Here is a 27530-nt window from a genome sequence, read left to right as displayed (position 1 = left end):
TCACTCTTACGAAAAGTCATGTGTAGAGGTTCGACTACTAAAAGATGACTAATGCAAACAATAAATCCTCGTAATTAACTCTATGTTCCTTAGAATATAAATTACAGTGCGATACAACACGATTTATAAATTACTATCATCGCGTGTAAATACGATAAAATATTGTAATCATTTAATGACATGCATTAGTTGTGTTGGCGCGTTGCAGAGAAATTAATACATCAATAATAATTAACGCAAATAAACGGAAGCGGGGTAAAAAGACAAATCCGCAAACTATTTCAATTATTGCCCACCGCGAGCACACTGTGATATCTACATTCGGATACGCAAAGACCGTATTCATAAAGGTGCTCGTTGAATTGATTTAACTGTACGAACAGCTGTAAAAATTAGCCAGAAATTAGTAAATTATAAATAATTTAATTAAATAGACCTCAGATTATTGCGAAAGAGATTTATCATGAGATATCGCAGAGAGAATTACGAAATAAAAAAGTTTTACAAATTTCAATATTTTATTTCAAATATTTTGAAAAGCAAAAAAAAATAATGTCCGGGGATACGGTACCCGATCGTTGTTAATAAAACGGAAGCGCTTCCGTTCATCGCGCTGCGCTTTTGAGGTGGCGCATCGCGCGAGAGCGCGTAAATATTTATCGTGGATAATCCGAGTATACAGGCGTCTATTATAGCCACCCTTCGTCGTCGCTGCCCCTCGGGCGGCGCGATCAAAAGCTTGAACAATGTTCGCTTTAGATAATTAACAAGGTAAAACGAGAGAGAAAAGAGAAAGAAAACAAGCAAGTATGAAATTCTGAAACAAGAGCCACGAAAATGTCAAGCTTGAACAATGTTCGCTTTAGATAATTAACAAGGTAAAACGAGAGAGAAAAGAGAAAGAAAACAAGCGTATGAAATTCTGAAACAAGACACGAAAATGTATCACTTTGTGGCTATAAACTTGCCGTAATCGTAATATTATTGTACTTGTCAGTTAAAGGTTAAAGTCATAGCAGAGAGAATAAATATACGTCTTGTCCCAATTGTTTAGATAACGAGAGCCGTCTTAACGCGAAGTTCTCAACGAGAGGAATCTATAGACAAACATAATAAACGCGATATGTAATAAGCACGCAAAATTGGTAGGAATAAAAATAATGAAAATGAGAATAACGGTATGGCACGCGAGAACCAGAGGAGCCAGCGGTAGCTATGATAATGAAAGTCATCTTAACAAACGTCAGTTGCAAAAAAGGAGCAGCTATGCGAGAGAGGAAGAGAGAGACAGAGAGAGAGAGAAAGAAAGAGAAAGAGAGGGAGAGGGAGAGAGAAAGAGAGGGAGAGAGAAAGAGAGAGAGAGAGAGACGGATAAAGAACACTCGGAGAAACAGGCCGAGGGAGATAGATGGTAGACTCTCTCGGCGAACAAGGGCGAGAATGCGCGGTCTCTTTTCCCCCCTCTCGCCCTTTCCCCCTCGCTCTACGAGGGTGAGAAAGGACGCGAGGGGAATTCTGGACCCTCCAGTGAACCACCACAGGATCCACATCCCCACGGCGCTGTCTCGCGCGCAGCGGCCGCCGCGGTGGTGGGGGAACGTCAGGGGAACTTTAGAGGGGTGGGGGTGCTATATAAGACCGGCGCGAGGGGGGGAGAGCTCAGTTCGTCCAAGAGGAGCGTATCGGTTACATTGTATCGGGTGGCACGATCGTGCGATGTACTCGGCGACGACAGACGAGAAGCGCATCTTGTACTCGCGGGATGCACACGACGCAGTTATCTCCCGTTGCCGGCGAGCAGGAAAAGCGTTAGAGGACTCGGACGTGTTGTTGCTGCGGGAAGACCACGACTTGGAAACTACGAACCGTAAGTAGCGTACATCTCTCCTTGTTACTAGATCGAGAAAGAGAGAGAGAGGGAGAGAGAGGAAGAGATGGAGATAGAGAGAGAGAGAGAGAGTGAGAGAACGGATCTCATATTCGAGCATGTTCATTACGAATACGGCACGTATTATCTTGTTGCGGCTTAATATTCTCTAAAGCTCACATCGCGCACAGCATGTAAATATCAACAAAATTCTTCCTTTTGCTTCCCCTTTTTGTTTCGTCGTTCCATTTTTTATATTCTAGCTGTATTCTCTGATGGATTTTGTTCTTATATTTCCTCTCCGGTATACATGTATATATATATATCATGGAATTTCCCTGTCGTTCGCTTTCTCGCTGACGCGGCGATTCGATTGGACGCATGGTCTCTCTTCGCGAGACGCCCGAGATTACTCGCAAAATTCGATTTCATTGGGAAACCGCCGCGCCGCGGGGGAGTCGCGCCACCAGCAGCCGCCCTCCACGTTTACGTCGGTACAGATTAATTAAGCGATCGATGCTTCTGGAACACGTGAAATTTGCATTAGCCGGCGAGCGAAAGGCAGAGAGAGAGAGAGACGGATAAAGAACACTCGGAGAAACAGGCCGAGGGAGATAGATGGTAGACTCTCTCGGCGAACAGGGGCGAGAATGCGCGGTCTCTTTTCCCCCCTCTCGCCCTTTCCCCCTCGCTCTACGAGGGTGAGAAAGGACGCGAGGGGAATTCTGGACCCTCCAGTGAACCACCACAGGATCCACATCCCCACGGCGCTGTCTCGCGCGCAGCGGCCGCCGCGGTGGTGGGGGAACGTCAGGGGAACTTTAGAGGGGTGGGGGTGCTATATAAGACCGGCGCGAGGGGGGGAGAGCTCAGTTCGTCCAAGAGGAGCGTATCGGTTACATTGTATCGGGTGGCACGATCGTGCGATGTACTCGGCAACGACAGACGAGAAGCGCATCTTGTACTCGCGGGATGCACACGACGCAGTTATCTCCCGTTGCCGGCGAGCAGGAAAAGCGTTAGAGGACTCGGACGTGTTGTTGCTGCGGGAAGACCACGACTTGGAAACTACGAACCGTAAGTAGCGTACATCTCTCCTTGTTACTAGATCGAGAAAGAGAGAGAGAGAGAGAGGAAGAGATGGAGATAGAGAGAGAGAGAGTGAGAGAACGGATCTTACGCGGCGATTCGATTGGACGCATGGACTCTCTTCGCGAGACGCCCGAGATTACTCGCAAAATTCGATTTCATTGGGAAACCGCCGCGCCGCGGGGGAGTCGCGCCACCAGCAGCCGCCCTCCACGTTTACGTCGGTACAGATTAATTAAGCGATCGATGCTTCTGGAACACGTGAAATTTGCATTAGCCGGCGAGCGAAAGGCGCGTTTGATCCGCCACACGAGAGGGAGGGAGGGAATGGAACGTACGATCGAGAGTATTGCCGGTGGCAGGGGGAGGGGTTGCTTACGTATTTCAAATCTCTTCCCCCTATTGTCTTTCCAAATTCTCGAATGATTATTCGCGTAATTGCACAGGCATATATCCCCCAAAAATGTCTGATTAATGAAATTTTAATACGCGATCAGAAAGAAAAAACGATAAAAGTAAAAAAAAAATTATTTAATATATTTTACTTGTTTTGTCTCACACAAGGAGAATTGGTTGTATCATGATTTACTCGACACGTTTTATAGATATAAATTCGATTGTTGCCATTTATGTTGAACGGCTGATATTATAAATAATCGAATGAGTTATCGGAAAAGTTAATTTTTTAAGGCGCATTATGATCGCTACTAACAGAGCACGTGCCAGAAATTATTTTCAAATTAATTGTGATTCTAAAACCATAAATCAACGATATTTAATCGGTGAAAATGGAGCATCCAAATCGGAAATTTATTCGATTATCTATTTAGCAGGTAAGATGTATCATTCCAAATGAAATTTTTGAATGAAAATTTATTTAAACAGTATGCTTAACAAAACAAGTTTATACAATCAATAACAATCTCGATTAAATAAACATAGATTGTTTTCCTATCTAAGTTTATTTTATTTGCAATGTCAATTCAAGATTGCTACAAATTTATCGACAAGCGTCGATAAATTATATCTGTTAACGTTGCTCGGTATATGCATTTTCAATTAGATAATTAAACTCTCTAGTATTACAGAATATATACTCTTAAAAAATCAAAGTACGGGTAGCGAATAATAAACACGGTAGATCTCGAGATGGATCACGAACGCGTCATTTCGCATTCTTACAACGTGCAACGCGCGGAAATGTTGCACGGCACACGAGCGTGAGATAAAATTAACAGCAGCGAGATTAATGATTATACTCTTAATCGAGTTAAATAGCCGTATATGTGGCGGCCCTTTGTAAGAGATCCTTTATGCGCATTGTATATACATGGCGGATAAACTCGAGTGAATACAATCCTGTTGGGCAAAACGAGCAAAACGAAATCGATTCGTTGCTTTTGAAGATTACACTTCGGAAAAAAAAAAAAAAAAAAAAAAAAAAAAACGGTCGACGTCGTCTCCCGCATTATTTCGCAAATTAATAGCGCGCGGTCGTGTTTATTTTTTACGCGCGCTCTTTGATCTAAGGTACAGGTAAATCTACATAGTGAAATGGAGTACGTCGCTATACGTCGTATAACGACGTTATACGACGAGACGAGATTTCTTGTCGTCGAAAAATATAACGTGACAATTTTGAGAACAGTAGCAAAAAATGCATTTATAATATACAGAATCAATATATAGAGAAAAAAGATATCGAACGAGAATATCTTTTTTTCAAGCTTCAAATTTTCGGCTAAGATCTCTCTACCCTTAATTTCACACGATTTTTTAAATCGCGATTTTAACTTTATAACGGGGAGTTATTTAATATCAAACATTGAACAATTTGTAATAAGCTCTCACCGTATGCGTACATAATCCCACGCGAAATTAAACGCGTGCGCGTGAGAGATACATATTTATTCGGAAAACCAGAATAATCTCAAACGCGAAACATTTCAGCGGTGACGTTGCAACGGGCGATGCATCGGGCCAAAGTCGCGTTAAGTACTCGCGGCGCGCGTTACACCTCGCTAAATTAATTCAGACCGCTTTGGAGCTGAAAGTTTTCTGGCCGTCGCCGCCGCGAATGCGCTACGCAGCAAATCGCATTTACATGATATTTTCCGGCGTAATTTACATGTTTGAGTTTGGGATACCACCACTCGAAAATATGCCGTCCCCCCTTTTTCCTCTTTCTCCTGTCTCTCTTTCTCTCTCTTTCTCTCTCTTTCTCTCTTATCTTTATTTACACGCTCTTTTGACCGACGCGCTTTTTGCAAATTTTGTGTCGCGTTTTCGCGAGGGTGGCTTAACGGAAGTATCTCATCGCGTTGAACTCACACCTTAATCCTTTTAACCTATCAACACACTCAAAGCCTTTTACGTGGCACAGAGATATCTTCGCGTTCGCAATCCCATTAAATCCCTTCATCCGGTAGCGCTCGGAATGCGCTGACTTTAACGACGAAGAGATAATCTTCCATCGGCTAACATAATGTATCCTTCCGCTGATTTAAGCGAAACTTAGTCGAGTACAAGTTCGCGCAAGTCGGAAATACCAAGCTTGAGACTGACGGACACCATGATTCTCCACCACTGTAATTCAACCATAAAATTGAAAACTATACTTGTCTCTCAAAGACTCTCTCTTTTAACATAAAATTTCTCTGAAATATATTACATGATAAAAAATAATTATTATCATTAAAAGAAATATAAAATTGTGATTTACACAAGTTCAAAAAATTCAAAAACAACTTTATCGCTATATATTAAATAGAACTTATTAATTATTTTATCCCGAACAGGTAATTATTATTAATATCATTATAAATAACATGCGAAAATATCTTGGTTATAATTTTCTCTTGGAATTTTCGACAAATTTTTTTAGAGATAATAATTATGGAAGAATTTTTGTGGCTGTGTGAAAGAATCGAGAAAAAAATAGGACGCGACTTCATCTCTCCCATCCTTTCTCTCTCTCTCTTTCTCTCTCCTAAAACAGAAAGAATCTCGTCGCGTTTGTGACGTGCTTGAATCACTGTCGCGAGGCGAAGGGAAAAGTGGATGAAAGGTATCAGACGCGGCGGCAAGTTTTCATTTCGCCGTGTGCATCATCACAATGCGATTGAATCGATGCGGCCGGGATACAGGCTGTCGTCTGCGCGGTGTGAATATTTAATGAACGTTACCGTTAATGAGGCTCGGCCATATTAGTATTAATTAACGCCGGGACGCCTGGCGCTTTCACCATACGCGCGCGAATAAAAACACTAAATTAAAATAGACAACGACGACGGTGTGTCGATGTAGCCCGATCATTAGCTATTTACCACGAGCCACGTGTTGTCATTAATTCGCACATGTAAATGTACAAATATATTCCCTTATCGGATCAAGCTGCGTATTTGTGGATCGAAATAATTCTGTATATTAAAACGTCAAATAATATGTTACGTTTCGTTTATCGTTATACTTAATTATTTTTTCACACATTTATATCAAATGTGTATTCATATATTCTGTTTCGAGACAGATAAACTTTTTTGTCATATTTAGGGAATATTTAAAAATAATAATCTATAATAAAATCTCGATATAAATCGATTATCGATAAAAGAATGCTTGTTTTACGCCTCTTTCTCTAAAAGGTAGATCTATAAAAAGCAGATTGTCCAATAGATTGAAGAACATACTTTTGAAGAATTTGTGCCATCAATCTCTCCTTTGTCAGGTGATTTCATGGTTCTTTCAAGAAGTTCAGATAAACTCGATCGCGTCCCATGCATTTGATCGGTGCGATGCGCCGAATTCTTTGCCAGATTCCGTAAATTCGGTACCGAAATTGTTCACTGTCTGCAATAATTTTTTGTGTGGCATACGTTTCGTATAAATTCGAATATATTTTTTAATTTATTATAATATTTGCAAACACTTTTATTGACATAGACAGTTAAACAATTAGCTTCTAATTATATGATGACGTATTAATACAGACGCATCTGGGTTAATAGAGTGACTTTGTTATTCTAACATTCGTATTTAGTAATAATTTTAAATGGTGCATGAATTTTTTGTTTAAAATAAACAATAATTGCCTGATTACGTTGCAATTAACAAATAGATTAATTGATGGATAATATGAATAATTAATTACGGATTAGATTAATAAAAATTATTGCGCGCAACAAACATATTTACTAATATTATTCAACACATATAAAAAAAAATGAATTTATTAAATAATATACTTCAAATATTATCGTTACTCATCATTATCATTCATCGGTGTGCATCTAATCCACATTTAGCAGTTTTCCAATGAATTTCGAGTCGCACAATCGATTGTCTCATTCCATCGGCTGGTTAATGAGAAACGAATGGTCGAATCGCGTTCGCATCTCGCGCGAAAATCAGAATGTGTATTGTTCGAGAGGCTGCGGATGCAGGATGCACCGGAAAGAAATTGGGCGCATCGCGGGGAGATCATTACGATATCGTTGCTTTCAGTGAACAGATAGAACAGAAGAGGAGGGAGTTCGATTAGTGTCGACACTAAGCTTCCCCTGCGTCGCGCGTGCGTCGGTTTTAAGCTGCATGCACACATATTTGAATCGTGTCTTTTAAATTATATTTATACCTTTTTTTTTCTTTCTCTGTCTCCGCAGGGAAAAATGTAATAATTTTATTTGAAATACAGAAGGTAAATGGAAAAAGGAAATATAATTATTTTAATTAAATTTCAAAATAATTTATGTTTCACTTTAGTCGTATATGTAAATATTTATTTATATTTAACAAGATCATTGCTCATAAGTTTGCAAGTGTGTACGTGGGCTTAGAGCCGATCGTTTGCGTTTCACATTGTTGCGCAACGGAGATAGAGGGGAGCATAGAAAGTAATAGATACGCATACAGGATGTTTCAGAAATCGTTTATGTTACGCAATAGTAAATTGAAATAAATATTACCTGCATCAATCTAGAATATAAAAAAAAATTATATAACGGAAAAAAAGATCACCAATACTCGCATTGCGTGTAAATCATAAATCTATATATCTTGCAGTTAATTCCAATTAATCTCAAGAAATTTTTATTTTGACAAAGATTGTGATTAGAAGACTCGATTGCCTCGAAGCAGTTGACTCTGAAAATTAAAAAGAATAGCATATGTGCCTGATTGAATTTTGCCAAAGAAAATTTTTGACTCCAATTTCGAGAAGGAATAAGCGCGGGGTGATGCGCGATTTCTGGGGCATCCTGTACATGACACCCCGGTGCACTCGCAGGCGGAGGAATAGAGAACGGAGCCCGAGGCCATCGCTAACGATGCCATTGTCAGCGGCCTGGCCATTGTGCGAGGCGTCCTGTACGGAGCGCCGATTCCTGGCCAGGATCGGATGGCTGGCTCTAAATATATTTCAGAGAGAGAGATGAATAAAACAAATCATTCGGCGATGACGACGCGACGAGATATGATCGATCCGCGGGAAAATTTGGGCAGAAAAATTTCCATTTTGTTTTAATTATTTCTATACGTGACTTAAACGTTCCTAATTTTTAATTTTCCTATTTTTAAAGTAGAAATATCACGCGCGCGTTATAAAGTTAGACATAAAAAAGAAAAATTTATAAAAATATAAAGCTCTTTCTCACAGCTTTTATGTTTTGATACCAATGCGAAGTTATCAACTTTTATCTGTAGGCAACATTCAAACCCGGTTATTCGAGCCAAGAAGAGACCCGGAGGAGCTTCGGCGAGCTTTTCTCGTCACCTCCGAAGGTATTAAACGGGACAACAAGACCGGGCTGTCCCGATATCCTTCCGCATTGCCGTCCCCCTTGAACTTCTTCCCCTCGAGTCGTTACATTGTGTATCTCGGACGACGAATTCCAACACGCCTGTTGTGTTCGTAAAACAGCCACTTTTCCATCTGGTACTCCCAGAGTACCCCTCGAGCACTCTTTGTTCGATCTCGAAGTGCCGTTTCCTCTTTTTCTCGTTTTTCTCTGCGTTTCTTTCTCTCTTTCTCTCTCTTGTTTTCTCGCTTTTACTCAACTCACGCTATATCCCCATTATTTTTTTCTCGTTCGCCTTATTCCGGGTATCCTCGTCTCCCCACGTGGCGAAGACGTTTCACGGGAGGAGAGGCGTTCGATTGAATATCGATTACGCTCGATTTGAAACGCGGGTAATGAGGGAGGCCGCTCGCATCAGCTCTGCACGCATTACGACGTGAGTGAGGAAAATACAGTTAATAGTACGACGTAAAAGGGCGGGAAAAGACGGAGTAGGATATCGAACTGACCGTAAAGAGCTTTCATCAGATACGTTAGGATACCATACGAGAGGACGGCGAGCGTATATGGTCGAGTGGAGAAAGCAATTTGCTAGTTGTAAATCGGTTATACACGGAACATTGTGCTTTCGGCAAAGAGCTCTTCCTCGACAGGTTATGACAATTGCTATTTATATCGGATCAAGCGTGCAGCTGGAATATAAACGTCGAATGGGACGCTCATATTTATTTCTTGAAACTTAAGTTTTTTAATTTAAATTAATTTAATTTAATTTTGTATCACGTATGGTGATTAATATCGCGGCCTCCCCATTGAATTAAACGCATTACATCAAATAACTTTTTATTAATAGTTTTCATTTTTGAGTGACATCTTTTAGCGTGCGTGAATCACGCTGCCTAACAAAAATTACATGAATCCTAAATTATAAATACAATATTTTATAAAGACATAGCGATATATTTTTATCATTTATATAGTTGTAACAGGGAGTGGACGGAGGGAGGAAATAAAACAATTTAGAACCGCTTTTTAGAACTTTTTTCTATAGCATTTAATATTCCACAAAACAGTAGATTAACATCATAATGTAATTAAAAGAGATAGAGACACGCCCATTCCTTCCATTTGAGATGCAAAACGATTTATACTCGGACGTCTCTCCGGCGTGATCGTCGCGATATATCAAAGGGTTAATTGAACATAAAATCATCAGGGCGGCAGATTTTATTCGGCCACGAAGAGGCGAGCGTTTCAAAGCCTTTTTTTCTGGATCTCTCTTCTCAGGATTGAACCGAGACAAGGGGACAATTACCAGGGCCGTGTTACCCTAATCCGAAAATCCTGTTACTCGCGATCCTCCTCTCTGTGCTCGTGCCCTCGACTACTCTTTCTTACGAAGACAAACTTCATCCCTGGTCCGGGTAGACGACACGGCGCGGCGTTTTCCCCTCCTTTACTCCCTATTATATCTCGCCAACGATTTGCTGGAACTGCACATCCCGCACGTTCCTACCGAAATTCCGCCACTTCCGTTTTGTCCCGAAAAAGCTCCCTTCGAACACTTCCAACCCCTCAAGCTTCTCTCGCCCGATCGTCGACGAACGTCGATAATACGACTTGACGTAAATCGCGAAATCCGGCGTCGTTCGAGAGACCGTGAAATGGAGTTACTTTACGTAAACGGGCGCGGGAAACATGTTAAAAATATTAGAAGCTCCGGAACGGGCGCGTATAGTCAACGCGAGAATTAAATGACCGAGTTTCATTAAAAGTTCAAGTAAGCAGATTATCGCGTCCGCAATATGGTCAGTAATCATTTCCGCTTTAATCGCGAAGTTCATCGTGTTTCGATTAAAAGTTGCCGGCTAAGCGCCGGTGTCGCAAAAAAAAAAAAAAAACGGGTAAACAGGAAAATTTCGCCTATATTATAAAACTCTTTTTATTCCCTCGCTCGGCAATCTTGGCGCCATAATATCCGTTACAAAGCCGTTGCATCTGTAAGTGGATACCGACAGATGAGGTGTTATAATAAGCTGCGTAAACACCGCACGCGTTATCGCAGACGTTTAATTAAAATGTCGAACGATCGCGTGCAGGAATACGCCCTCGTTACGCAATGAATTCATTCTTCGGTTCTCTCTTTTTCTTTTTGTGCGTTCCGCCTCTTTCCGGCCTCTCGTCTTCGCCATCCCCTATACGGACAAACAATGGCGGGCCATGGGGCGATAATCGAAGCCTCTTATTTTCTCTTATTCCACTCGCCGGCATTAAATCCACTTTAATTTGGTCAAGATGGGCGAAACGATCAGTGGAACTTGGAACATTCGGAAGGGTTAATTAATCATATAAATTTGAACGCTCGAAGCAGCGGAGAAGAATGATGTGTAATACAGTATATACAAAAATTTTTAATTAATAATACGGGAATATTTATATAAAGAAGAAATATCCAACGTGAATTTTTTTTAAATATCGCACAGAATTTGTAATTATTAATACTGATTCTTATATATCAGAGTAAAAAATTATTTAATATATAGATAATCGTGTGGACAGGATGTTTGTTGCAGAAGATTTAACTTATTAACTTTTTCTGTTAAAAGTTAATTTTTATTTCAAAATTAATGTAACAATGTACTTGTCCTGTTACAATTTTGGCAGCGGTTTCATCTGTTAAACTGCCCAAACATATTTCGTACGTCCATCTATCATTCCTTGAGACAATATCTGCGCGGATGGATAAAAAAGCTTAGCTCTTTTTTTTTTTTTTTTTTTAAGAATATTTTTCAGTGTGCTAGTCGGATGTGGAATTACAAATTGAAATTTTACAACTGTGACATTTCGGACACTAGGTTTTTTATTTCTTTTTCTTTTTTTTTAGTTTAAAAAATAGACGCGATGTCCGAGATGTCATATGTGTAACATTTTAATTTTTTAACTTTACATTGATTAAAAATAAAAAAAATTATTCTATAACATTTTAAGAATTAATTTATTGCGTTCAATTTCTATTGTTTGAAATCTTTATGTGTTACGAACACATAGAGAAATTGAAAGGTTTCAAGAAATTAAATTTTCTTGCTAGCAATGTGAAACCGTTTATTTAATTTCCACGACCGTGCTTTAATCGAATATCCAAACTTTAAAACGAGTTCTTAGTTACTGAAATATTTGTCATTAGAAATGAAAAGATTTTGAAAAAAGATATCGATCAATCACATTCAGATCTTGAAGAAAGATCAATCCCGAATTCAGAAAAGATCAATGACCGCGATTATTCTTTACATATGTAATTTATACATACATTTTCTTCATTCACGAACTCTCGGCCGTTTGGAAGTATTTTCTGAGCCCTTTAAAAAAGGATCGGGCAAAAATGGCAATGCGTTGGCTGTTTTATAAACGCGCGCACGTACGGATCGTCGATTACCGCGAATAACGCTAGTCTCGTCCAAGATCTTTCCTTAACGGCTACCGGCCATTGTACCTGATCCCGCAAACGTGTTTCGAACACGTCGTGGAAATCCCTCCCGGTTTTTCCTGGCCGCTGCAAGCGCGGTCGCGTTAGCTAACGCAACAGGATAAGTTCCATACTTCCGCTTCTTTGAGTACTTCTTTTCCTTTTCTTTCTTTCTCGCTTTCCCGCGTCAACGACTTCTGGCACTCCATGGCGTTCGTAAAACAGCCACTTTTCCAGTCGACGTTTTCCTCGGGGATTTCTGAGGTGTCTTTATATCCGCCACCGATTCCGTCGCGTCACGTTACCCTCGTTTCCCGTTTTTAAAATTTTTTAGTCCCTTTTTCCATCTCTTGAATGTAGGTTTTAAAGATTTACGTTTACTTTGCATTCGACACGAGAATATCGCCGATATTAATTTAATAACAAGAAAGGAAGAATTAGAATTTTAATTGAGACACATGAAATGTAATAAAAGAATTTTTAACTGTAAAGATAACGAGATAGAAGCATTTCTTTTACATAATATTTAACACACTCTAATAATTTTTTAAATATTTTTGTTACATTTTTCTTAACAAAAAATCGTTAGAATTCTATATTAGATATAATAAACGTATTTCTTTCTCTCTCTCTCTCTCTCTTTTTTTTCTCTGAAATTAGTCGGGCGACCCGTTTATCTCGCAAATAGGAGAAATAGACATCTTAGATATTACAATGCCACTGTTCACATTCACCGCGCATTCAATATGCACAATGCACAGCGGATAACACCGCGATGAATACCATCGGGCCTCTCTTCCAAAGCGCGAACCCGGAAACGCGAGAGGAAGATGCGGGAATAAGACGAGGCTCGATATAAAAAGAGCACGACGGCTACCGATTCTCGCCTTCATTTTTTACACACGCGGCGAGAAAAAGCGAGAAGAAGAGAAAGAAAAAGAGTGGCGTGAAAAGCGCGCGATAGAAAGCAAAAAAGCGACACGAGAGGGATAGGAAGGGGGGGAGGGGCAGCTATAGACGATAGATGGGGAGGAGGAAGTAGGCGCGCGAAAGGCGAGGCGGGCAAAAGGGGGGGTCCTCGGTTTTCCGTGTGGGTGCTGGAAAAATATTTGCATATACCCCGCGGCCTCCCTTCCCCTATATCGGCCGCGTGATTCCTCGATATCGGCTCCTGCGTCTCCATATTCGGAAGTTTCGCCAGCCGAAGCGACTTTCGCACAGCACCGAGCTTCCACTTTTTTTCTTCCTCCCACATTTCACCTTCCTTTTTTTTTCTCCCTCCCCGCTCTTTGGCTTTATCTCCGCTCGTGCGCTGGTTTTTCGATCTATCTCTCTCTCTCTCTCTCTCCCTTTCTCTCCTCTCTTCTTCTCCCGCGACGATCTTCATTCTCTCGCTCTCTTTTCTTCTCGTTGGCGCAATGTGCATCGGAAAATATGAATCCTTCGCCGCGCATTGTCTATGACAGCGTTTCTCGAACTTTCCACCATTGTGTGCGAATGATGAGGGGACAAAGGGAGAAATTAAGAGCCATCCTCAATGAGTGCGAGAAGAAACGTCGCGACGGCGATGGAGATGGCCGTAATTTGCATTGATGCACCGAGGCACTGCGTTCGGGCGCATATAATTATCTCGCGTGTCGTTCTTTCTCGCTTCCCGTTCTGGTAAAAATAGTAATTTACGATGCGTGTTTTGTATTTTAGGAAAGTATTTAGGAAAGTTTCATTTGTGATTTACGAGAAAAAGAGAGCGAAATAAATTTATAATATATATCCGGTAATCGAATATTTTAAATTTATTGGCACAAACACACGCCACATTTTTATAATTTATATTCAATATTGTACATTCATCAAATTGTATTTAGGTTTTTATGTGCGAACAAATGTTACGTCACAATGCGCAAATTTTTCGCTCTCTTTGATTTAGTCAGCGCAAAAATGGCGATCTCGCCGCAAGAAATCGAATTACCGCCTTATTATTCGGGAGGATGCAATCAATGAACGGTTTGTTTGTCGATACTTCGAAACAACGTGGCGGCGAGCAGATGGTGACAGAAGATCGATCGTTGGTACGCTATTCCGAAAAAAAGGCGAACGGCCAATGGTCAAACGAATGCCGTTGTTTGGCAGACACGGCGATACAATCTACGTGGGGAAAGGCGCGGCTAGTTGTTAGAATTTTTAATTGGAAATTTTTTTGGAGACAGAGTATTTCTAATTGACTACCGTAACAAAGAGCACAAAGAAGCGAAAGAAAATAAAATTTTCAAAATAATTGCACTTTAAAAATATTAGTACTTTTATTCTGTGGCTTGAAACATTTTTGCACAATACGAAAAAATAATATATAAGAATAGAAATATAAAAACAAAATATAATATTCTTGCGAATAAATTTGCGAATACTTAACATTTATACATATTTAAATTTAAAAATTTATGAACAAGAATATTTGAAGAAACTAGTTTCCGTCCGAATCTTATTTTCTTCCTTTTTTATGGCAACTTTGTCAAGAAATAAATAACGAAATTTCGGGAAACATTCGCGTCGCGCTGCATCATTTCGTCAAATGATGGTTTTGGGATCAGCAATGTGGGAAAGACGATAATAGCAGCGTCGTATCACACTCGTATTATGCGAATGATGAACGATGACTCTCTGTACTGAACGTCCTGTCGCATTACGTCACGTCGCTTTAGACTGTGTCACGCGTGTTACATGCTCCGTCATTCCTGATGATGTATGAAGAAGGGTCCTGGTTTCTTAAGGGCTTACCTTTCCGGGCTTAGTCGGAGCCCTACGATATTAGAACGACCGCGCAAAGACGATAACTGCTCTCCGTGTTCGCGATTCGCCATATCTCGCAGCGCCGTCTTTATCCTCGGTACATATATATTGGGTCAAAGTTATAATTACATCCGTATCTTCTATCTCTAGCTATATAATTTATCTCTACCTATATAATTTTATCATCCACATAGATATAGAGAATACATAGTACTTTCTCTAAATCTTTCCAACACATGATGTACCAGTTATTTCAATTTCAGTTAATTATATATATATATATATATATATATATATATCAATTTGACCTGTGTTTGGAAACTAAATTCTGTTGAGATGTGAAATTGATTATATTATTTCGCGATTGTATTCTACCAGAACTTTTGAGAAGAAAATATAATATAAAAATTTTATTAAATTTTTGATAAGGAAAAATAGATTACAAATGGTTTAGGGAATGTACCAACGAGATTTATGAAATATATATTTCGATACCGTTGAATAGAGCGATTCTCTTATCTTCTCATATCCGGTCAGAAGTTCGGCTTTATCTCCTCGGAGACAGACATGCTCTCCCGGCCCGTTTGGAAAAACGTTTCGTCATGCTCTTATCAACACGGACCGATACGATACGATCGATCAGTCGCGGCTGGCGGTACGTGACATCTCTCTTTCGAGGATATCTACACCGTGCCGTTTCCACGAGCGGATAGGCTCGAAGGAGGGCACGCGCGGCTAATTAAAGCGCGGCACCGAGTTAATAAGCGGCAAGTCGATGTGCTGTAATTAACGATCATTACCGTCGAAATATCTCCGCCAAAGAGGATTACCGGTGGTGCAGGCAGGACCACACGGCGAATTTTAATTAATTCGATCTGTCGCGGTGAATTCCTCGGGAGATTCCGCGACCGCGCTTTAACACTTTCCCCGCGAGTTGTCGATACGCCCTTTCCGCTTTTTCTTTGTTAATTAGGCGGCATGTAAATGCTCTGTGGATTTTTCCAGCGTATTAATTGCAGCAAAATTAAAAATATATTGCCTTCGCATCATTTGGCGTAACTTTATAATGAAGTGGCATTAATTAAACAACAGTGATCTGTAAAAGATTAATTTTTGCAGAACAAAATCATCTCGCTCTAGACATTGTATCCAAGAATTTTAGAAAATGTGGTTATTTTATAATTGATCTGACGCGTGTAGAATTATATATAATATTTTACATATCTTTCAAAATCGTAAAATTATAAGAAATAAATTGAATCAATTATAAGCACGAAATAATAAGGTACAAAAATATATAAAAAATTATTTGGCCCAAGGCAATAATTTCCTATTTAATCGCTCAAAAAAGTTCTTTTTTTTTTCTAACGCAAATTTCAATTTTACATGGAGGGCAGCTAACGCATTAACCTCGAGGACAAGCTGCATTTCCAGCAGCTTTAAATGCACTTTGTTGCCCCTTAACGGTCGGAATGGCTGCGCGACAACGCGCGAGCACGTATCTCGAGAGAAAAAACGTACGAGGAAGATCAAGATATGTTGGAGGGTGAAGCCATTTCCGAGCTTTCCGCGGCAACCGAGGAAAAAAAAAAAGCTTAAGCGCCGCATGATAATATCGACGGTAGAAGAATTTTCGTTATCCGCGCGTGCGATCGTCGCGTTCGGGGCGAGGAGGGGGAGCGGTAATTGGTTGGGAGAGAGACGAGACCCGGCTTTGCACGCGCGCGGATACGCTTTCTAATATTTGTACACTTTGATTGGAGTTTGCCCAGACGGGGCTCAAATTAATTACACACTTTTTCCCGCGCGCGTCCCGCATTTGCCGCGCGCAATAACGCGAAAATGCACAACGGACGAGAGTTTCGGACGTCGCGATGCAACGCGAAGCGACGATGCACCGACGCTTTTAAGCCCATTATCCGGCAATTCGAGAAGCGCGTTGTTACAAATATCCTATCGCTTCGAGTCTATGCTTTTCACGGGATTTATGATCCGCGAAATATAGAATGATATTATGCACGTGAAAGTAATCTTTCCAAAGCGAGGATGTTCTTTTTTTACGCAAATATTTTATTATCTGTCAATTTAATTATATTCGAATATTTACTGTTATTTCGAAAAAACTAATTTAATTATTATTTAAATTAAATATCATTAATTTAAATATTATTTATATTTGAACTCTGATTTAAATCAGAACTGCAACTAGCAGTCGCGTCGCCTATGTATGTATAACGAGACCGATTTTCGCGAGTTTACTACTTGGCGAGTACATATAATCACCAACTATCTCTGACTCTGTAAACTGAGATAGTTTGAAACTAACGTAATTGTATTAAAATCTTCACATAATATAACCGCGAGACTCAATCGTGTAAAACAACTCTTAATTACACAGAATTTGTCTGGTGGACGTCGCGTCATAAATTGTTTACGTTATGCTAATGTTAACCATATGGACGCTATCAGGTTCTCGAAGACTAAAAGCTTCTTTTTTTATTACCGTGGCTACGCTTTCCGTCTTGGCGCAATCTCTTAAATGTACTACATCCGTAGTTTTTATAGTTCTGTACTTTCCGCCCATGTTCTCTTCCCTGATCCGTGAATCGCTTGTTTCATTTTAAACGTGAAAAAGAATTGAAAAATGTTAAAAACAGCAGACCTACTTTTTCCGCGACTTGAAGAAAAGCTCGGCTTGAAGTTCGACCTCGTAACTCGCGCCACCACCGCTTTTAAATCTCGTACGTACTTTTCTAGACGACGACGGGGAAAGGGTGAAACGAGACCTTGGCGTCCAAAATTTAGAGCGGCCAGGAGACAGATGGAGGAGGAGGACTCTGGCGGGAGAGATCGTAACTTAAATCCAGAAGTGATCATTTTAATAGGGTCAAATTAATTTCTCGCGAGAATGCGGCGGCGACACTGCAGCCGGAGGGTTGGCTCCGACGCAAGGACTGCCGGGCGGTGAAGGGAGGATGGAGGGAAGGGACTGTTGAAAGCTCGACTGGTGCACAAGAGGCAAAGTGAGAGAAGGAGAAATGGTGAGAGGAGTGTAGGGAGAAGGGGAGGATCGAGAGAGGGTAGCGCCGGGATCGTGGGGCATAGATTATGAGATGGGTGACATTCTCTGACATTTTAGTAATGTCGCCACCGTCTAAGCCAACCGCCACCCGCGCCACCGTCTCTCCCTTCCTCCTCTTCTCCGCCCGTCCTCCTCCTCTCTCCGGATGGTGGTATTTGGTACCCAAGGGGCATACGGGCATAGTTTGCCGCGCGCGGCCGTGGTACAATTCGCTCGGCAAGTTTCCGCAGCTAATTACCATATAGTGTCTTGCGGCGCGCGTCCTTCTCTCTGTCCCTGCTAGTCGAAGTCCTTTAATAGACGCTGCGGCAGCTGCGCAGCTGCGAGGAGTGGTCAATTTTGAGGTGCGAATGCGATTGCGAATTATGTTTGCACTATTACCAGACGCGTCGAGGTGAGATTTACGAGGAAATTGTCTGCAATTAAAACAGATGGATGCGATGATATATTTATACTTAGAGAATATAAAAGCTTCAAAAGCGATCTTACATCAATTTCCATTACAGAATAAGTCTGTATTAAATTTACCTAGATTCTATATTTATATATATATGTTGGACTCTATAATATTATTACGTTTATATATATCTTATCTGGGACACACGATATCTATTTTTTTCCCTCCAAAGTTTTGCTGCATAAACCCCCTTACTTCGATATTTAAGGCCCGAGAGGAAAGCTGAAAACGTTCGGTGTCTAAATTTACATCGCTCTCCTCGCCCTTCTCGCCCTTCTCGTTTCGCTTCGATACAATCGAGATACCGGCCTCGGCTGGCCGGGTCATCTATTTCCTCCCTCGGCTCCTCCGGCGACGTCGGCCAAAGACGACGTCAGAGAATCCTCTCGCCCTCGGTCGCGCCGGCCAGATATTCACCCCTCTCGTGCCGTGCCGTCTTCTCTCTCTCTCATTTTTACGCCGTCCATTGTAAATGCCGCGATCGAATTTACATACGCCGTATTATAATAGCGCGGCGCGCCGGTGGGGACCCCGCAAAAATTTTCCGCGAGCGGGCGTTAACGAGTAGGGACGATCGCGCTAAAAGAAGGAGTGAATACGAAATTAATAGTATTCCGCGCGAAGTGCAAAGAGCCTGCAACTCCATGCATTTATACGCGCTCGCTTGGAAAGATCCTGTTCGCCTTCTTTACACATTATCGTGTTTTCGAACCTTCTCCCGATGTTCCTCCTTTTTTTAACCCCCCCTTCCCCCACCTCTTCCAAGCATGCCTTCGCATGCTCCGTCACGCGATTACTCCCGGAGAAATGCGTGGAAACAATAACTCTCATAACGTAGAGGACTCTGGTGTATTTATGGAATTAAATTTTAATAGAAAACTCGCGCGCGTGGTTCGGGAAGCACGTGTTTATTCATCGTCAGTTAAGGGATGGAAATTACGATGCGGAGAAGATCGAGATATTAATAGAAATTGCAGACGTGCTTCACGCAAGCACGTTACGCGGTCCACGAATAATATTAAAGTAATAACGCTTGATCGCCTTTGCATTTTCAGATCATTGTATTTGGGAAACTCTTTGCGCATGTAGGTCGTATCGATACGATCGATCCGCGGAATGTAGTTAGAAATATCTCGAGAGATTGAGAATATGTCGCGTTTTCCCGCATTAGCTCGATACTCGAAATCATTTCTGACACAGAGCAGTTAAATAACGGCGAGTCGCTTAAATGTCACATTATTGACTGATACTTTCAGGCCATCTGTTTTAAGTCGGATACGAATCGAAAAGACTTGAAGCATTCTTTAAAGTAGGTTGCAGCGATCCTAATCCCAACTTGACACGAAAAAAGGTGTTGCACAAGTGCTATATTTTCAAAAAGTCGCCTTTATATGTGCTATTCATCACGAGAACACTTCTTTTCAAACAAATAAAATGCGACGCTTTTATTTAAATAGCTCATTTTAAAAAATATTGCGATATATTATATTTTATATTTAAGAGATTATTTCTTTCTTTTTTAAACTTTTTTTTTATGGGGAGATGTTTCATATAATGCTCTTTTTAAGAAAGATGTAGATCTTTAATCATTAAAAGCAACTCGAGATCATTGCAGAATACATATCATCGATTTAATACACAATCGAATACATCTTGTAGATGATAGTTAAATCTGAGAAAAAAACGATGCAGCGCAAGAGAGACAGGGTTAATAAATAGAGTCGTACGGTTTGATGGCGTATTTCACGTATTTTCATCGCCAGCGGTCCCTTAGGTCGCCGTAATATAGAAACGAAAGGGATGAGAGGAAAAGTAGGGAGGACCCGAGAGATATAGCCAGAAAGCCGAGTCGAGTCTCGGAGGCTCGTAAGTAGTTTTATTAAGGGGTTCCTTTCGGAAAATCGTGGAGGACGGTTGAATATACATCGGTGAAGATATATGCGATATCGATTACCGTTTCGGCTCCCGATATTACGTCGTCGGTCCATCCGTGTACTTTCTTTCGCATACAACTATCGCCGGCAACTGTACCTCTCTCTATCCTTTTCAGCCCGCGTACAGGATGTCCGCAAAATAACTTTCGCGTAATCTCAGAATAAAATATAAAAATATAATTATATATTAAAATTAGAATCACTCTTTTGTATTTATATAATACAAAACCTAATATATGTGACAATACAATCGTTATAATACTGAATATCTGAGAAAAAATTTGAAAGTCTAAAAAGACAGACTAAAATATATTTATATGAGGTTTATCTTTTTTACGTAAAATGTAACTTTATTGAAATTTGTAATGATATAAGTTTATGTGTGATTAATATACGCATTATCACAATAATTTACATACAAGAAATAATTAATACAGAAAGTGACTTTAATAACAATAACGCAGTAGATACCGATAGACAGACAAATAAATAAGAATGAAGGAAATAAACCGTAGTGATTCGAGAATTCGATTAAGCCGAACAGCAGTAGAGCATGTGACGGTTGACATTTGGTAAGAATAATTCGAGGATATAATGCGATTACAAATAATGTGAGCACCTACGAGTTACGAGCGTAAAATAATTTCCGAGGAGAATGTGACGTATGCATAGTGAGCGCGGAAGGGCCGCGGTGAGAAATGTACTCTGACCCCTTAAATAATCAAAGAATGCGCGGATGTGTCGTTTCGGAGCTACGTATCACGTGTAACGTAGAATTAAACGGGAGCCCTTGGCGCTCTCGTTGAAAGCCCATGTTACCTCAACTGTGCAATTCAATTGTAAAATTTGAATAGTCGATATGAAGAACGCCGCACGCGCCGAAAGTACAAATCTCGTAAAACGAAGTCTACGCTTTTGTAAAATAATATTTATTTATTCAGGGAAAAAAAAAACAGAAAAGAGGGAATTCTCTTTTCGCGCATCCATCAAAATTCTAGAAAATTCTAGAAAAATATATTTTCAAGTTTTTGCAAACTTTTTACATAACTGTGTAAGGTTTTATTAGTTTTTCGTCGATTGACTCGCGAATAATTGACAGCGCACCGTCCGTCGTTGTTGCTCAAATTTGCGAAAAGGTTTCGCAAAATTTTAAATTCCTCTACGTTATAAATGTTGCACGCGCAAATATCCGTAACGGGCAGCGTAACCCACGGGAAAGTAGCCTATGAACGTAGTAACGTGCGGCGTATTTTTTTTTGACCCTTTAAATTGCCAGGAAGGTACGGACGGTCGTTTGTTAGCCACCACGTGTTATCGCCGTCTTGAATAATACAGTTGGTGTGTTTTACGAAAGTTATGCGCTTACACCCTTTAACTAAATTACGCTTCGCGGGAGTTTGAACGTTTACCCGATAGATACGCCACGAGATAAACCGACAGAGTATGTATACGCGTCCATTCTCTCTTTTTTTTTTTTTTTCTCCGCTAATAAATATTTCACGCGTTGCTCTCTTGCACGAGGTTTTAATTTTGATCGCGCGATACGATGATAGTAAATTATTATACAAACGAATATTTTTGCTGGAAAGATTATTCGCGGAGAGGGAGGGAGAGAGAAAGTCAAAAGAGAGTATAATAGAAAAAAAGCACTATTTTAATTTTTGTACGATTTTGTTACAAAGAGATGCCAAAATTGCATCGAAAAAAAATTACTTCGCAATACATTTAACGTAACACGCTGCAACGAGCTGACGCATGCCTTCGTGGTATCGTTGACGTTAAAGAATCACTTGGCCGGCGAAAGAGATAAAAAGTATATAGTCCACTACGGTGCTCGTGTAAAACGGGACACGTGCGAAATGGGCTAGAAAGAAAAATACGGGGAAAGCCGTGCTACGCCAATGTCCGCGTCGTGGAGCCGCCGCTCCATCGGTCGGTCCATCGAGTCTCGATAGTCGTGAAATCTTTCCCACATCCGTCTTCCGGTCTGTGTGCCCGCCGCTCCGCCTTCCCTCCCCTCGCCTACGATTTTTTTTTTCCATTAAAAGTAAGATGGCGCGGCAAATCCCCCGCGTTTTTACACCGCCGTGCTCTCTCGCCCTGGTTTAAAATCAATGTTCAATGCTCATACGGCTTCCTACGTCTCGCACGAGCGGCGGGAATGTATGCACTTTACGAGGGGATCCCCCATACGCGTATGTGTACGTGTGTCGAGAGATTTCGAGTGCGAATATACGGGGTGTACCGAGAAGAAGTGAACGGGGGAAAGTACAGGATTAAATATTCAAAAGATTGCGCATAAATCTAAATATTTAAATATTGCCGAATTCATCAGATATTTGATATGCCTATATTTGAGTAGCGTGAAAATATTTTTCTCTTGTGAAGGGATGATTCAGCATCCGTTAACTTGGATTGCGATTCTAGCATTAAATATTGTATTAACGAGATATTCAGTTTTTACGTTTGTCATCACTCTCCTCTCCCTAGTTGAGCGCCGAACTTTTAATAGACGTGTTAGTAATACAAGTTACGCCACGGACACGGTGGCACGAAGTTTAACGGCATAGTTACACGTGATGCATGAGCATGGTAGTTTTGACAACAACCGAGATCGATAGATATTAGATACAAATTTCTCATCCAAGAAAAATATATATTTATAAATTTATATTTTAATATATAAAATGCGTTACACACACCGATATTGCCGATATAAAAAAAAATATTATTTCTTACAAAGATAAGGATCTAAACCTGTCTTGACAAAAAATATTTGATTATGTACCAAACCTTACGTATGCAAAATTATTAATTAAAATTAAATATTCTAGTTTTTATTCACAAGTTATATTTATGTATTTTTAAACTTAATTTATTTTTATTTATGTTTTTTTCAGAACCGATGTTGCTGCTACGAAACGGAAGACTGCTTCGCTCTTTTATCAACCAGTATAATCGAGGTCGTAATTAACACTTTGGCGGCTTCGAGCGTCCATCGTCGTTACGTAAGACTCATTTAATTCATTCGATTTTAAATGCATGTCATATCCGTTCCTATAAATATACATAGTCACAGACAAATATTGTGCATTTATGCGTGCAAGGTGACAAGCATGTTTTTTTTTAGAATATATCCCTATCTGTTTTCTCAAAAAATGTATTTGTCAACGAACGGTTTTGTCAAGCAATAACGTGCACTTTTACTATGGAAAAAGACACGGTCACCCTATATACGCGCTTGCATACATATGCGGGGCTATTGTTCCGTCGCAGGCTTCAAGTTCGCGGCCTCTCGAGACGTTTCGTCATTCTTGCGGAGTTCCCTTTGTCACCCGTGCTCTTAAAAGACATTCCGCGAAACGCCGGAATGAAAAGAGATAACTAGCGGCGATCGTATAGAAGAATTTTGCTCTAACGAGCGGCGAGACTTTTGTGTATCTTTCACGGAAAGATTCGATTGAATCGGGGCGCCAAGTCCGTCGTTTAACGGACTATAAATGACGAAGATACGCCACCATTATATTTTTATCCGTCGATATATGACTTCGCCGCCGAACGCGTCGCATATCAATCACAATAGAAGCGTCCCGCCTCTCTCCTCTATTTTATGCAATTCCCGAGGCGTCGCGACGACCTAAAGAGACTCCCGGTGAGGGTGCATTTCCGTTAAACTTCCCGATCGCCGCAGGGTGCGAAAACCTCCTACCCTCTCGCTCTCTCACTCTGTCGAAAGGGGGAGATTTCGGTCCCTTCTACTTCTCTCCCATTTCTTTTTTCGGCGCAGTTTGGCCCTTCAAACCTATCGCGTTTCGTTCCTCGACGTCTTTACCCGGCCACGCCGGGTTCCATCAACGCCTGTCGTTTAGCCCGCGGCGGCGCGTTGACGAAAGCAAAAGTGATTAGATGAAGATAGAGTGGAGAACGAGAGGGCAGGGCCCGCGAGAGGAAATTGCCGGGATGCCGAGGCATTTTCGTGAGACCTTTTTCTCGAGCGGGCAGACGCGCAATTATTCAGCGAGATCTTCTTTTTAATCTTTTCGTAATTTAGATTTAAGAATTTTTTTCTAAGTTTTTTTTTGTGTTTTAAAAATCCATTAAATATGCTGGAGCAATTATCTTTGTCATTAATCGTTATGTTTCAGTCTTGCGTTTTTTTTTTATATGCTTAAATTTATACTAATCGTTTAATTGCTTTTTCTTTCGATCCTGTAGTATTGATATAAAATCAATTTTTTTTCTTAAAAAAAAAACTATTTCTTTTTCCAAATCTTCTTAAGGGAAAATGTTCTTTAAAATATTATTAAATTTGTTGAAAAAATTCGGACAGTAGTTCTCGTACATTTCATATCGTATCTGTCGCCGTCACGCGGCGCGATATTATGTATTCCTAGCTGTCGCTCGCGATTTTCCGATTTTCGTAAAGTGTCAGACGGTGTTTGGCCGTCTCTACGTTGTATTATCACGGAGACGCGAGAGAGCGCGCGACGTTAACTACGCATATAAGTAATTAAATACGACGAAGCGCGACGCTAAGATTTTTCCCCGCTTCCCGCACGATTCATTATCATCACTGTCGTCGTCAGTACGTATAGTTAATGAAAGAAAATGCAGGAGAATCCGAGATATACTCACGCCGTGTGATACCTATAAAATTTAGATATTTAATTTCATCCACATTACGACTTTCTCGAATTTATTCCGGGAACTTTGACTCCCTAAAGTATCATTGGCGAATTTCGAAACAACGCTGTATGAAATGTTCCCGGCATCCCGCGCTTTCTCTCAATCGCTAAGGGCCAAAACGCAAATTGGCGAACTTTCAGATCTGCGTACAATAGATACGAAGTCGCGCGGCAACAATGAGTCTCGTATCGAGGTGAATCTCCTTGGAATAATTCACGGCATTTCTCGGGAAAAACGGAAGCCGCGAAGAAAGTTGCGTCCGTCTCGGTTGTTAAAGATCGCCGCGGGGCTGGTGGATTTCTTCGGTCTTCGTCTTGGACCCGGTGGTTATCGTCTGGGACTAATGAGAGGAAGCTCGCGTCGAAAGAACGTATCGCGCTGTCCATATATTCAGTCCATACCTTTATCTTTTCAAGACGACTCACTGCTTTCTTATCGTCAGTCCGGAGAAAAGTTCCGTGGTCACGGGCATCCGGTTTTCATTTTGTTCACTTTGTACAATACAAATCTATACCGTCTCAAGGTTTAGTTTGTCCCTTATAAAAAGAGTATAATACTGTACATTCTTCCTGAATTTACTAGAAATTTAAAAACTAAAAAGTATATACCTATATATAAGTATATATAACAGCAAATTTTTTTATGATTAAACTGTTTGAAGAAGCGATGTGAAAGAAATTTCTGATATTCATTTATGTAAAAAAAAAAAAAAAAAAAAAACATTTGCATAAGATATACAATGTCCCGGATGCCATATATATACGAGTATAAATAAAATTGAAAATATGATTTTTTGCGAGTGTTCACACAAATTAATAGGCATACTGCAGGTGATCGTATAACCCAGGACTTTTTTCTTTTTTTTTAGCGTTTAGCTTGCAACGGAAACGCGTCTATCCGACCTCTCGAGCGTCGACAATATTCATGGTAATCCAATTCAAATTAATTCTTGGTAGTGGGGAGTCGCTCTTCGTTCGCGCGCGCATCTCCCTTCTACTAAATGGCGTCTCATAACCCGCTCGGAGGAGGTTTGTAACCGGAAGTGACGTGAAATATCGCGCTGCGACGTAATCGGTCTCCCTCTCTGTCTCTCTTGCTTTCCCGGTGCTCTATCTATTGCCGCAGACCGGCGGATCTCTTCGAGGTTTCTCTAATTGTTACCACGGGCCTCCGCGATGTTAATCACGTGGCCGGGCTGAGACAGTAATTCAGCATTACGGTGAGGCATAACTCCTATTCACATCCGCGGGCAATACCGGTTACCTATCTGTCGGCTTATTGACTAGCGTTTATTAGGTCCGCGCAAGTAATCGCGATGTAATTGGAAGAGTAATTTGATGTTGGGAATTTGGGACGATGGCGTCTTCCAGCATGGGCGAAGGATATTGCGTATTCTAAAAATCCTATCGTGAACAATATACATATAATTTCTATAGAGAGTGAATGCACTTAATTAAAATATCAAATTTTTTAAATTTTTTTAAGAAAAAAGAATTTTCTAAACATTTAGAATTATATAAAATAATTTTTGGGTATATTTAATAATAAGTACAATAAAAGAATGTTGAACATACAAGACTCTTAAAATCTTTTAAATGTTTTTTTATTAATCTATTCTACTATTATACTATTCAGAAATAAATAATCTATGATTTAATCGTTCACAATGTTTAAAGAAAATTTGTAGTTTTATCATAAGTTACGAACAATTAAAGGCGCCAAAAAGTTTATTCTATTTATAATTAAATATATAATTAAAATCTCGAAAGAATTTACTCAATATCTATCAAAATGTAACCAAATAAATGAGAAAGAAAATGAAAAAAATTATTTGGATATGTTAATCCAGTGTTGAAAAAAAAAGAACATAGAGATAGATAGTTCCGTTATAGGATTTTGCAATTACGCCTTCCTATTTCTTACTATTTTTACATGATTGATCAATGAAAATAAAATAAAATAAAATAAAAACAATTGCTCAAATATAATTATTTTTCACAAATTTTTTTATCGGAATTTTATCGGATTTTCTCTACGGAATCTGTTGTCGATCATGTATTTAATGCATCTCATTGCGAGTGCGGTATTTGATTTAGAGCAATTTGATTAACAGTTTGCTTACTCCTTTGAGCTCAAAGGGGCGGGGAAGGCACGCGACTTATCGCCCACGCGCGGCAACAATCAACGCAATGAACGAAATATGTATAAGTCAGCGCCGATGAACGCGCACCGCTTTCCTCATTAGAATGCCGAACATTTCGACGAGCGCGAGGCTACATCCGCGAGGCATTTTCCTAACTCGGCGCTTCCGCACGCGTTCCGTTGCAAACGAACGGACGAAGCGTGCGAGCGCGCTTACGCGATCGAAAT

At 40.3% G+C, this 27530-nt stretch overlaps 1 long non-coding RNA gene across 1 annotated transcript; it reads left to right on the top strand.

Moving 5' to 3' along the window:
• Positions 1-2813: 2813 nt before the first annotated feature.
• Positions 2814-26987, top strand: LOC115238979. The gene is made up of 2 exons (XR_003884572.1): positions 2814-2944; positions 23375-26987. It is a non-coding gene; the product is annotated as an uncharacterized LOC115238979 (long non-coding RNA).
• Positions 26988-27530: the final 543 nt, after the last annotated feature.

Source organism: Formica exsecta, unplaced genomic scaffold, assembly GCF_003651465.1.
Source record: "Formica exsecta isolate Colony F162 unplaced genomic scaffold, ASM365146v1 scaffold363, whole genome shotgun sequence".
Classification (NCBI taxonomy): Eukaryota; Metazoa; Arthropoda; class Insecta; order Hymenoptera; family Formicidae; genus Formica; species Formica exsecta.
The sequence above is the reverse complement of the archived record's forward strand: the minus strand, read 5'-3'. Positions and strand labels throughout refer to the sequence as shown.